The 14,269-nt window shown below is 38.7% G+C and overlaps 1 non-coding gene across 1 annotated transcript; it reads right to left on the bottom strand.

The window, feature by feature from the left end:
* Window positions 1-12,201: 12,201 nt before the first annotated feature.
* Window positions 12,202-12,415, bottom strand: LOC116625400. Its single transcript, XR_004298065.1, has one exon. It is a non-coding gene; the product is annotated as a small nucleolar RNA U3 (small nucleolar RNA).
* Window positions 12,416-14,269: the final 1,854 nt, after the last annotated feature.

Raw genomic sequence — 14,269 nt, 5'->3', positions numbered from 1 at the left:
CAAATAAATAAATAAAATCTTTAAATAATTTTTAAAAAATCCTGAAAGGAGTTCTTCAAGCTGAAACAAAAGGATGCTAATTAGTAATACGAAAACATAAAAAATATAACACACTAGTAAAAGTAAGCATATAGACAGATTCAGAATACTCTTATAATATGGTGATGTGTTAACTACTTAACTCTAGTCTAAAGGTTAAAGGACAAAAAGTATTAAAAAACACTATAGTTTCAACAATTTGTTAATGGATGTACAGCATAAAAATATGTAAATGGTGACATCATAAACATAAAAGGAGGGAAGTAAATGGATAGAGTTTTTTTATGCAAAGTTTTCGTATGTGGTACATTGCTATCAGCATAAAATAGACTGTGTGTGTGTGTGTGTGTGTGTGTGTGTGTATATGTAAGTTACATGGTAAACATGAAGCAAAACTTACAATACATTCACAAAGATAAAGAGAAGGGGATCAAAGCATATTACTATGGAAAATCATCAATTCACAAAGGAAGACAGAAAGAGAAGAAGAAAGGAAAAAGGGAACTAGAAAACAATAAGGTGGCATTAGTAAGTCCTTACCTATTACTAATTACACTAAATGTAAATGGATTAAATATCCAATCAAAAGACATAGAGTGGCTAGATAGATTAAAAAAACAAGACCCAACTACAGCTACCTAAAAGTCACTCACTTCAGCTTGAAGGACACACATAGGCTCATAGTGAAGGGATAGAAAAAGATATACAATGCAAAGAGAAACCAAAAGAGAGCAAGGGAAACTATACTTATATCAGAAAACAGACTTAATGGGGTGCCTGGGTGGCTCAGTCAGTTGAGTATCTGACTCTTGATTTCCACTTGGGTCATGATCTCAGGGTCGTGAGATCAAGCCCCATGTCAGGCTCTGCGCTGGGTGTGGAGCCTGCTTGGGATTCTCTCTCTCTGCCCCTCCCCCTGCTCTCTCCCTCTCTAAAAAAAAGAAAGAAAATAGACTTAAAGCCAAAAACAGTAACAAGAGACAAATATGGTTATTTTATGATAAGGGGGTCAATATATCAGCAAGATAAAACAATAGTAAATGTATATGCACCAAACCTCAAAGCACCTAAATATATTAAGCAAATACTAACAGATCTAAAGAGAGAAATAGACAAAAATAGTAGTAGGAGACTTCAGTATCCCATCATCAACAATGGATAGATCATAAAGACAGAAAATCAACAAGAAAATGCTGGGCTTACAGCTACTTTAGACCAAGTGGACCTAACAGACACATACAAAACATTCCATCCAAAAGCAGCAGAACACACATTCTTCTCATGCGCACATGGAACATTCTCTAAGACAGATCATATAATAGGTCACAAAGCAAGTCTTAGCAAATTTAAGAAGACTGAAATCATACCAAGTATCTTTTCTGACCACAATGGTATGAAACAAGAAACCAGCAACAGGAAGAAAGCTGGAAAATTCACAAATATGTGGAAATCAAACAGCACACTGTGGAATAATCGATGGCTCAAAGAAAAAAGAAAAAGTGATCAAGAAATATCTTGAAAAAAAAATGGAAGCACAACATATCAAAACCTATGGAATACCACAAAAGGACTTCTAGGAGAGACATTTATAGAAATAAATGCCTACACTAAGAACAAAGTGAGATCTCAAATAAACCACCTAACTTTACACCTCAAGGACCTAGGGGAAAAAAAGAATAAGCCCAAAGTTAGCAGAAGGAAGAAAATAACAAAGAGCAGAAATAAATGAAAGAGAGACTAGAAAACAGTAGAAAAGATAAATAAAATCAAGAGCTGGTTTTTTTAAAAGAAAATTGACAGACTTTAGCTATACCAACTCAAAAAAAAAAAAAAAAAGGAAAGAGGACTTAAATAAAATCAGAAATGAAAGAGGAGAAATTTTAAGAGATACCACATAAGGGGTGCCTGAGTGGCTCAGTAGGTTAAGTGTCTGCCTTTGGCTCAGGTCATGATCCTGGAGTCCCAGGATCGAGTCCCACATTGGGCTCCCTGCTCAGCAGGGAGTCTGCTTCTCCCTCTGACCCTCCCCCCTTTCATGCTCTCTCTCTCTTTCTTTCTCAAATAAATAAATAAATAAAAATCTTTTTTAAAAAAGAAATACTACATAAATACAAAAAGACTATGACAGACTACAATGAACAATTATATGCCAACAAACTGGACAAGCTAGAAGAAATGGGTAAATTCCTAAAAACATACAACTTACCAAGACTGAATATGAACAGACCAGTAACAAGTAAGGAGATTGAATCAATAATCACAAACCTCACGGGGGGCACCTGGGTGGCTCAGTCGTTAAGCGTCTGCCTTCAGCTCAGGTCATGATCCCAGCGTCCTGGGATCGAGCCCTGCATCGGGCTCTCTGCTCGGCGGGAAGCCTGCTTCTCCCTCTCCCACTCCCCCTGCTTGTGTTCCCTCTCTCGCTGTGTCTCTCTCTGTCAAATAAATAAATAAAATCTTTAAAAAAAAAAAAAAAACAAAAAACCTCACGGGACGCCTGGGTCAGTCAGTTAAGTGTGTGCCTTCGGTCCCAGGGTCCCAGGATCGAGTCCTGCATCAGGCTCCTTGCTCAGCAGGGAGCCTGCCTCTCCCTCTGCCTGCCGTTCCCCCTGCTTGTGCTCTCTCTCTCTGACAAATAAATAAAATCTTTAAAAAAAAAGAAATATTTAACAGACATATTATAATATGAAATGTTTGTGTTAAAAAGTTGGCTTTGCATATATGATGTTTTATTTTTTTATTTTTACTTTTTAATTCCAGTATAATTAACATACAGTGTTATATTAGTTTCAGGTGTACAATATAGTGATTCAACAATTCTATATATTACTTAGAGGCATATTTGATGTTTTCTATATTTGTTGGTAAATTTGTTCTGGTAAAATGTTACCTTTGTAATCAATTTGAAATGTTTGAGCAATTTAAATTTTTTATTTTAAGGTGAATTCTTACTAAAATATTTTTTTTTAAGTTTATTTATTTATTTTTAGTAATCCCTACACCCAACGCGGGGCTCAAACTCACCACCTCGAGATCAAGAGTCACATGCTCTTCTGACTGAGCCAGCCAGGTGCCCCTAAATTATTCTTTTTTTAATCCAGCTTTATTGAAGCATGACAAATAAAATTGTATATATTTAAAGTGTACAACATGATGATTTGATATATGTATACTTTGTGAAATGATTAGCACAATGAGGTTATTTAATGCATCTATCACTTCATATAGCTACCTTTTCTTTTTTGGTGTGGTGAAAAGGCTTAAAATCTACTCTCTTAGCAAATTTCTTTTTTTTTTTTAAGATTTTATTTATTTATTTGACAGAGACACACAGCGAGAGAGGGAACACAAGCAGGGGGAGTGGGAGAGGGACAAGCAGGCTTCCCCCGGAGCAGGGAGCCCAATGCGGGGCTCGATCCCAGGACCCTGGGATCATGACCTGAGCCAAAGGCAGACGCCTAATGACTGAGCCACCCAGGCGCCCCTCTCTTAGCAAATTTCTAGTATACAATACAGTATTATTAACTATAGTCATGATGCTATATGTTAGATCCCCAGAACTTATTCATTTTATAACTGAACGCTGGTACCCTTTGACGAACATCTCCCCATCTCTCCCACCTCTCAGACCCTGGTAACCACCATTCTACTCTCTGTTTCTAGAGGTTCAATTTTTTTTTTTTTTGATTCTGCATATAAGTGAGATACAGTATTTGTCTTTCTCTATACTTAGTATACTTATACTTACCATAATGTTGCAAATAGCAGGATTTCCTTCCTTCTCGTGGCTGAATAATTCATTGTATATCTATGCCACATATCCTTTATCCATCAGATCTGTTGATGGATACTTAGATTATTTCTATATCCTGGCGGCTGTGAATAATGCTACAATGAACATGGAAGTGCACATATCTCTTTGAGATCCTGATTTTATTTCCTTTGGCTATATACCCAGGAGTGGGATTGCTGGATCATATCATAGTTCTATTTTTAATTTTTTGAAGAACCTTCATACTGTTTTCCATAATAGCTTACATTCCCACCAACAGTGTACAAGACTTCCCTTTACTTCACATCCTCTCTACGCTTGCTATCTCTTGTCCTTTTGATACAAGTCAGGAGTACTACTTTTTTTTTTAAGTTTACTTATTTAAGTAATCTCTACACCCAGCATGGGGCTCAAACTCATGACCCCAAGATCAAGAGTCACATGTTCTTCTGATTGAGCCAGCCATGCACCCCGAGAGTACTTCTCGAATTAACTTTCTCTTTCAGCAGCCCAATCTACTGACACCTTCTCTTCAAACTATTAATGTTCTCAAGCCTTTGCTCATCTTAAAAAAAGTATTCCGCCAATGATGTTTTCTTGTCTAGCTATTGCTTGCTTTTCCTATTGCCCTTTCCCTTTGCCAATGTCTTCAAAGACTAGTTTGTACTTCTGCACCTCACAGTCGCTTTTTTTAAATTGGGAAATATTTTAAGCAAACTAAAAATAATAATATAATGGGGCACCTGTGTGGCTTAGTCGGTTAAGTGTCTAACTCTTATTTTGGCTCAGGTCATGATTTCAGGGTCGGGGGTGGGGAGTCTGCTTGAGATTCTCTCTCTCCCTCTCCCTTTGCCCCTCCGCCCCACTCTCTCTCTCTCTAAAATAATTTCTTTCCTATTTTTTAAAGAAGTAAAACATTACTGTTATAGTTTAAGTATCACGTGTAGCTATCACTTCCCTATTTCTCTTCCTACCTCTCCAGAGGTAACCACTATTCAGACTTTGGTATTTCTTATTTCCACACATGTTTTGTTATTGATACCACATATGTATATATCCCTAAAAAATATGTAGTCATGGGAGATGTGTAATCAATAACCACCAATGAATCCTGCCTCCCTAAATCCATACCCTTGGGTAGTCTCCTCCCACACTGACTCTGGATTTGGCCATGTGATTTACTTTGGCCAATGGGATAACTACAAATGTGATACACGCAGAAGCTTGAAAAGCATTTGTACATTGAAGCTTGCCATCATATGAAGAGGTACAAACTTTCTAGAGAGGCCACATGGAAGAAAATCTAGGCACCCTGGCTGGAAGCCTGCCAAATGCCAGGTGTGAGTGAGGTCATCTTAAATCATCTGGCCCCCACCAACCTGACTGCCACAGCATGAGTGAGCTTAGGCAAGACCAACAGAAGAAATGCCCAGCTAAGTTTAGCCCAAACTGTCTACAGAATTTTGTGGGTTTTTTTAAGATTTTATTTATTTATTTGACAGAGAGAGACACAGCGAGAGAGGGAACACAAGCAGGGGGAGTGGGAGAGGGAGAAGCAGGTTTCCCACTGACCAGGGAGCCCAATGTGGGGCTCGATCCCAGGACCCTGGCATCATGACCTGAGCTGAAGGCAGACACTTAATGACTGAGCCACCCAGGTGCCCCTGTCTACAGAATTTTGAACAAATACAATGAATGGTGTTTTAAGTAACTCATTTTGGAGTGGTTTAGCTCTATGTCAATGGTATCATATGAATATATGGCATATCACAAGCACATGTCACAGTTTGCTTTTTTGCTTCTTCATAATGTGATTTTTCCTTGTTTACATGTATAGTTGTAGTTCAATCATTTTAAACGAACTTTCATAAAGAATTCCTTCATATGACTATACCACGATTTTACTAATGAACATTTGTGCTTCTAGTTTTTTACTACTATGAGCAACATCGTACTGAACATTTTTGTATGAGTCCTTTTGTACTAGGAGTGGAATTACATGGTTGAAAAGTGAGGACATCTTTAACTTTACTATATAGTGTCATGTTGCTTTCCAGGGAGGTTGTACAGGTCCTCAATCCCTTATCTATAACTTTGAAATCCAAACATCTCTGAAAACTGGAAGAATTTTTTGTAAGTTTGGCCTTTTCACTTTGTTTATGGTGTTTTGGCATTTTCTGTTATTTAAAAGTTTTCTTTTTCAAAGAATTTATTTATTTGAGAGAGAAAGAGCACATGAGAGAGCACAAGCAGGGGGAGCAGCAGAGGGAGAGGGAGGAGCAGGCTCTCCACTGAGTGGGGAGCCCGAAGCAGGGCTCGATCCCAGGACTCTGGGATCCTGACATGAGCCGAAGGCAGACGCTTAACCAACTGAGACATCCCATTATTTAAAAGTTTTTCATTTTAATGTAGTCAAAGCTATTAATCACTTTCTTTACGGCTGTACTTTACCTTACTACTCAACCCACTATAAACTGGCTTCTGAACCATAGCACTCCAATAAAACTGCTCAATAAGGTCACCAACTATCTCTTAAAAGCCAAATCTCATGGACATGTTCTAGTACGGGTGAACAACTAGTTGACCTCTGCAGCATTTGATATTATTCACTCCCCTACCTTAGAAATTTTACCTCCCTTAGTTTCTTTGGCACTACTATCTTCTGGTCTCTCTGAATCTCTCTCTCAACCAGCAGTCTGTACACCATTAGTGGGATATGGCAGTGTGCAGTGGGATTCGGAGTTTTAATAAAAATTACCAAGAACCCATGCTCCCTTACATCCATCTGTGTAATCGTGATATGTATAGTAGGTAAGATATATCATTAAAAACTTACTGTGCAAAAATGTTAATGAGTAATTTGCAAATGGATTCTATACAAGAATGATGTGACATTCATGCCAGTGAATTTAGAAGATTAAATCATGTATCTGCTTCCCCCATACTGTTATGTTTTTTTTCTCCAAGTCCCTATTTGTTCCTTAGACTAGCATATAGTTAGATGCTGATTAAGGGGTATCTTCTCAAGAAGGTAAATTTAGTCAGAGCATTCACAATACCAGCATGAAATAAAGTTCAATAGTATTGTTTGTTTGTTTTTAAAGATTTTATTTATTTATTTGAGAGAAAGAGGGAGCACAAGCAGCGGGGAGCGGCAGGCAGAGGGAGAGGGAGAAGCAGGCTCTCTGTTGAGCAGGGAGACTGATGTGGGGCTCGATCCTAGGACCCTGGGATCATGACCCAAGCCAAAGGCAGACACCTAACCGACTGAGCCACCCAGGCGCCCCAAGTTCAATATTGTTGTGCAATGTTTTGCATCTCCCACAATAATAATTGTTCTAGGCAAAGGTCACCAATGAATGTTAAAACTAGTGGGTGAAAATTTGATGAAAAACAAGATATTTTCAAAAATATCCCTCTATAAATTACTTGTTTTTTAAATGAAGCTTTTATTTATTTATTTGTCAGAGAGAAAGAGAGCACAAGCAGGGGGAGCAGCAGGCAGAGGGAGAAGCAGACTACTGCTGAGCAAGGAGCTCAATGCGGGACTCAATCCCAGGACCCTGGGATCATGATCCGAGCTGAAGGCAGAAGCTTAACTGACTGAGCCACCCAGGCATCCCTATAAATTACTTGTTTATTGCAAAGGGAAGAATAGTAACTTTACAGTGGAGAAACCTGGTAGATTTTAACCATCTGATCAAAGCTAACATCACCAGGAATGGCACAAACAGGTATCACGTGCCTCCTGATATTATACACTGAGAAGGCCACAAATTACTTCTGTGGTATTCCTGTCCAAGATGCATAGCTTGAATCTCACAATGTGGAAATATCAGATAAATCCAAAATGAGGGGAATTCTACAAAATAACTAGTCTGTACTAAAAACAATACCAATGTCATGAATAACAAAGACTGAGAAACTGCTCCAGATTAAAAGAAACTCAGTGTGATGGTTCCTCAGAAAGGTAAACATAAAATGACCATATGACCCAGCAATTTCCCTCCTAGGTATATACCCAAAAGAACTGAAAACAGGTGCTCAAAGAAAACCTTTAACAGATATGTTCATAGCAGCCCTATTCACAGGAGCTAAAAGGTGGGAACAGTCCAAATGTCCATCAATGAATAAATGGATAAACAAAATGTGGTGTGTCCAAACAATGGATTATTATTCAACCATACAAAGAAATGAAGTACTAATACATGCTACAATGTGGATGAACCTTGAAAACATCATGCTCAGTGAAAGAAGCCAGACACAAAAGGTCACATACTGTATGATTCTGTTTGTATGAAAGTCCAAAATAGACAAATCCACACAGACAGAAAACAGACTGGTTGTTACCAGAGGCTGGGTGTTGGGGGTGGGGTGGGGAGGAGAGAGGCAGATGGGGAGACACTGCTTAATGTATATGGAATTTTATTTTGGGGTAATGAAAATGTTTTGGAATTTGATAGAGGTGGCAGTTGTATAGCATTATAAATGTACTAAATGCCAATTGGTCATTCCCTTTAAAACAGTGTTATGTGAATTTTACCTGAATTTGGGGTTTTTTGTTTTTGTGGGGTTTTTTTGTTTTTTAAAGTTTATTTGTTTTTTGGTTTTTTTAGTAATCTCTACACCCAATGTGGGGCTCGAACTCACGACCCCGAGATCAAGAGTTGCATGCATTTACGATTGAGCCAGCCAGGTGCCCTGAACTTTACCTTAATTTTGAAAAAATAAACTAAAAGAGACATGACAACTCAATGCAACTTGTTATCCTGGATTAGATCCTGGGCTAGATTTTTTCTTTTTCTATAAAGGACCTTAGTGGGACAATGGGTAAAATTTGAATAAAGTCTGTAGGTTAAATAGTCGCATTGTGTTGATATTAATTTCCTGATTTTGATCATTGTACTGGAGTTATATAAGAGAATGTCTTATTTTTTTAGGAAAAATACTCTGAAATATTTAGGGGTAGAGGGGCATTATGTCTGCAATTTGTGTGAATTAGAAATAATTGGAGAGAGAGAGAAGAGGAGGAAGAGGAGAGAGAGGGGGGAATGATAAAGCAAATGTGCTTAAATATTTACATCTGGGGAATCTCGGTGAAATATATAAGGTATTATTATTTTTTAATTAATTTATCTATTTGTCAGAGAGAGGGAACACAAGCAGGGGGAGTGGCAGGCAGAGGGAGAAGTAGGCTTCCCGCTGAGCAGGGAGCCCGATGTGGGACTCGATCCCAGGACCCCGGGATCATGACCTAAGCTGAAGGCAGAGGCTTAACCGACTGAGCCACCCAGGCGTTCCACATATAAGGTATATACACTATTTTTATGACTTTTCTATAAGTCTTAATTATTTCAAAATACAAAGTTTTTCATTACGTCAAAGAGATATCTGTAACCTCATGTTCATGGCAGCATTATTTACAATAGCCAAGACATGGAAACAATGGATAAAGAAAATGTGATACACACACACCCACACACACACGAATACTATTCAGCCATAGAAAAACACAAGGAAATCCTGCCATTTGTAACAACATGGATGGACCTTGAGGGCATTATGTTAAGTGAATTAAGTCAGTCTGAGAAAGACAAATACTATATGATCGTGCTTATATGTGCAATCTAACAAAACAAAACAAAAAAATCAAACTCATAGAAAGAAAGAGCAGATTTGTGGTTACCACAGACAGGGGAGCTGGAGGGAGGTGGTCAAAAGGTATAAACTTCCAGTTATAAGATAAATAAGTAGTAGGGATATAATGTACAACATGATGACTACTGTTAACACTGCTGTATGGTATATTTGAAATTAAGAGAGTAAATCCTAAGAGTTCTTATCACAAGGGGGAAATAACCCATATTTTTCTTTTTTTTTTTTTTTTGTATTTATAGGAGAGGATGGATGTTAACTAAAATTAGTGTGGTAATAATTTCAGAATACAGGTAAGTCAAATCATTATGCTGCACACCTTAAACTTATACAGTGCTGGATGTCAATTCTATCTCAATAAAACTAGAACAAATATAAATAAAGTTTGTTTTCTTTAAAAAATCTTACTGTAAGTTACCTCTGTGGGGGAGGGGAGAGCATACAGTGAGCTTCTGGAGTGTTAGTAATATTTTATTCAGGCTCTGAGTAGTGGTTATACGGGCATTCATTTTATTTTATTATTTTTTTATGGGCGTTCATCTTATAATTATTTGTTAAACTGTAAATAAACACTGTATGAATATTCTCTATGTATGTTATATTTCACAATATGAAAAGTAAAAGAAATGAATAAATATCCTTAACCTAAAAATGAAACGTAACAGAATGCTGTAAACATATACTTATCTTTCAAAGAGAGGTCTCTGCTTCTTACATACCAGGTTCTTTTATTTTTTATTTGAGGGGGGGGAGGGAGGGAGAGCACAGAGGGAGAGGGAGAAGCAGACACCCCACTGAGCAGAGAGCCTGACTGGGGCTCGGGGCTCGATCCCAGAACCCTGAGATCAGGACCTGAGCCGAAGGCAGACGCTTAACCGACTGAGCCACCCAGGCGCCCCTATACCCAGGTTCTTTTATGATGATTGGTAGGACATAAGATACTGAGAAGCACTGCCCTGAAAGACTGGGTGGTGATGGATATTGTGCTTCCCTAGCCTTTCTCCTACTTTACTGATCAATCCTTCTTTTATCTTTCCATTTCCTCTGCCTCACCTCCCCCTTAAATGTCTGTGTTCTTCTAGGTCTTATCCTCAATCCTCTTCTGGCCTCATTATCCAAATTCTCATCAAATGACTGTATCAATTTCCATGGCTTCAACTAACAGCTATGAACTGACAAATTCCAACTCTCATAAATTTTAAACCCATATATCCAAGTATCTAGTATACATCTCTATTTTGATATCCCACAGGCTCTCAAACTCAACGTATACAAAAGTGATTTTTTAAAAAAGATTTTATTTATTTATTTGTCAGAGAGAGAGAGACACGCAGGCAGAGGGAGAAGCAAGCTTCCCGTGGAGCAATGAGCCCAATGCAAGGACCCTGGGATCATGACCTGAGCCAGAGGCAGATGCTTAACCGACTGAGCCACCCAGGCGTCCCTACAAAAGTGATTTTATCATCTTCCCCATCCCCCACAAATCTCAAATCTTGTCCTCCCAAATTCCTTGTTCAGTGAATGGTTCTCAAGTCTGGAGGAGAGAATTCACCCTTTCCATCTGTCTTGACTTGGTCCTGAATGTCTCTCAAATCTTCCTCCATCTTCTATACTTCGATAATAAAAATTTTTTAAATGCTTAAAAGTGTTTTTAAAATAATTTTTTCAATCTGCTCCCATCTCCCTATCATCACTGCCATTGTGTAGATTTAAGCTCTGAAATTTTTTACTTGAATTAATCTAGTAGCTACTTAACTGGTCTTCATGCTTCCAGTTTTGTCTCCTCTACCAATGCAGCTTTCACATGGCCACAAGATTAAATTTTCTTTTTTTTTAAAGATTTTATTTATTTGACAGAGACACAGCAAGAGAGGGAATATAAGCAGGCAGTGGGAGAGGGAGAAGCAGGCCTCCCGCCGAGCAGTGAACCCAATTCGGGGCTCGATCCCAGGACCCTGGGATCATGACCCAAGCTGAAGGCAGACGCCCAACAACAGAGCCACCCAGGGGCCCCAAGATTAAATTTTCTAAAGTGAAAACTTGACCATGACTACTCTGCTTAGTCCTTCAGTGGCTTCCCACAGCTTCAGAATGAAATCCAAATACCTTGGCACCTTGGCATAACACGACCTACAATACTCTTCCTGGTCTAGTCTCTGACTCTCCGCAGACTCATTTCTTTTTTTTTTTTTTAAGATTTTATTTATTTATATGACAGAGAGAGACACAGCGAGAGAGGGAACACAAGCAGAGGGAGTGGGAAAGGGAGAAGCACGCTTCCCACCGAGCGGGGAGCCCGATGCGGGGCTTGATCCCAGGACCCTAGGATCATGACCTGAGCTGAAGGCAGACGCCTAATGACTGAGCCACCCAGGTGCCCCTATCCTAAGTGCTTTATATGGACTTGTTCATTTAATTCTCACAACAACCTTAAATGAGGTAGGTAGTAGTATACTAATATTTATGAAGTAGCCAGAGAATGAGGAGACAGTGAAAGACATTGAGTTCATGTTCATTAAATATTATGAATTTTGTTCTTGTGAATTTATATACCCATCAGCTTGGGAAAATACTTATTCAGGTTCTTTATGCCCAGTGCTATGCCAGGTACTTTGGGAGCTCTCTGTAGTGTCAGATAACTTGTGTGCTCAAGGTTACAGTAATTGAAAAAAGCATCACTGAAGAGGTGGGACTAGAGTGGGTTATTTTTTTTTCTTTATTTTTTTTAATAAATTTCCACTCAGACGGTATCCCTTCCCTCTAACTCCTCCAAAAGAGAAGAAGAACGATCATCAATGACAAAGGGCAGCTGCAAAGACAGCACCCAAAGTCAGCTTCATGCTCAGGAAGGGATACTGCACCTCCTCCTTGTGGTTCCGGGTACTCTACATGTTCAGAGAAACTTTTCTAGTAATGAACTATAGAAATGATCCCTGAAAGTATAGTCTTCTAGGGTGGGTTATTAAGCAAGAGAGGGTTTAGATACAGAAAGAGGTGATGGGAGGACCTTCTAAGAAGAGGAAACAGTATGAAGAAAGGTATGGAGACGGGAATGTGCCTGGTGTGATCCAGGAAGAGTGAGGAGGAAATTGGTGTAACAGTATTGGCAGTTACAAGTGTGAGAGTAACAGGAAATAAGGTAGTATTGTGTTGGTAAAAGGAGAGCAGATAATAGAAAACCCAAAATTAAGCTGAAGAGTTTTCACCTGATGTAGCTAGAGAGCTGTTGAATTTCCTTGAGCAAGAGTGTGGCATGATGAAAAAAGATTTTTTCAATAGCTGTGTATGAGATATACTAGAAACAGTAAAGCGAGACCAGCTAGAAATCTGTCATGGTGATCATGGTATGAAGCAATGAGATCCTGGACGGTAGTGGCCCCAATAGCATTGAAGAAGAATGTGTAAATGAGATACATTATGATGGGATAAATGAGAGATCCGTTTTTGAACCCTGTATCCAAAGATGAGGTCAAGACTTTTACCTAAAAGACTGGAAGAATTGTGGTACCACAGACAGGAATGGGATATTTGAGAAGGGGAACCAAGTCTTAGGATAAATAATCTATTCTAAATTATTAAAAATTCAAAATAGCTGTGGCTTGGTGTAAGATGGCAATTTCTCTGAATTTATTATCTTCCTAAGATACAACCAGGAACTAGAAAATATTACAACTCTATATATTTTTGTATAATGTCATTTATTTGTTCACTCAACACCTATTTACTTGTAGCCTGGTGAGATTAGAGTGAGAGAGTTTGGCACAGTAGGGGTTCAGTTGCAGATGGGCTAGAAAGAAAGAAGTTCATCAAGGAGGACGTTGCATAAAGTACCGAGGAATTTTGACTTTATTTTGTAAATAACGGGGAGCCATCAAAAGGATTTTGAGCCAAAAGGGAAACATAATCAGATCTTTTCTTCAGCACTAGACTTTTAGTTTTTCATGGACAGTGACCATTATTATTTATCTTTGAGCGAGTCAGTGGGGGTGACATATTGCCTTTTGTTTATTAAACATCTATTATGAAGGACACCTGGATGGCTCAGTCAGTTAAGCATCTGCCTTCAGTTCAGGTCATGATCCCAGAGTCCTGGGATCAAGTCCCAAGTCGGGCTCCTTGCTCAGTGGGGAGCCTGCTTCTCCCTCTGCCTGCTGCTCCCCCCGCTTGTGTGTGCACTCTCTCTCTCTCTCTGTCAAATAAATAAATAAAATCTTAAAAGAAAAATTAAAAAATAAAAAATAAATAAACATCTATTATGGGACAGGTACTGTGCTGAAGTTTTAGAAATTTTAGTGTAAGTAACAAAACCATGTGCTACTCTCAAACAACAAATAAAAATGCACCCAGAATCTATTTCTCTCCATTTCTACTGCTACCACCCTAGTCTCAGTTGATCAGTTCTATTTGGATTATTGTAGTAGCCTAGTCTCCCTGCTTCCACTTTTGCCCTTCTACAGTCTGTTTTCTCAAAGTAGATACACTAATCTCAAAAGGGTAAGGACTTAAGCTTCTGGTTATGGTGGAGTAAGAAGGACTGAATTTATCCTTTGGCCTTAACTGCAAAACTGTACAAAATCTATGAGACAACAGTTCAGAGAGAGGGAACCTAGCTAGAGTCTCGTAGTCTCTCTGAGTTTAGGGGACAAGAGTTGAGAATTCAAGAAAGCTGAAGTGGCTAACATATGCAGGGCACAGTACCAAAAAAAGAGACCTTCAAAGAAAGATTGAGAGAGATAGAGGGAGAGGGAGAGATTGAGAGAGAAAAAAAGAGAGCAAGAGAAAGAGAGAGAAAGAGAAAGAGGT

This window comes from Phoca vitulina, unplaced genomic scaffold (genome assembly GCF_004348235.1).
Source record: "Phoca vitulina isolate PV1807 unplaced genomic scaffold, GSC_HSeal_1.0 scaffold77, whole genome shotgun sequence".
Classification (NCBI taxonomy): domain Eukaryota; kingdom Metazoa; phylum Chordata; class Mammalia; order Carnivora; family Phocidae; genus Phoca; species Phoca vitulina.
This window is presented reverse-complemented; position numbering and strand designations above follow the sequence as displayed.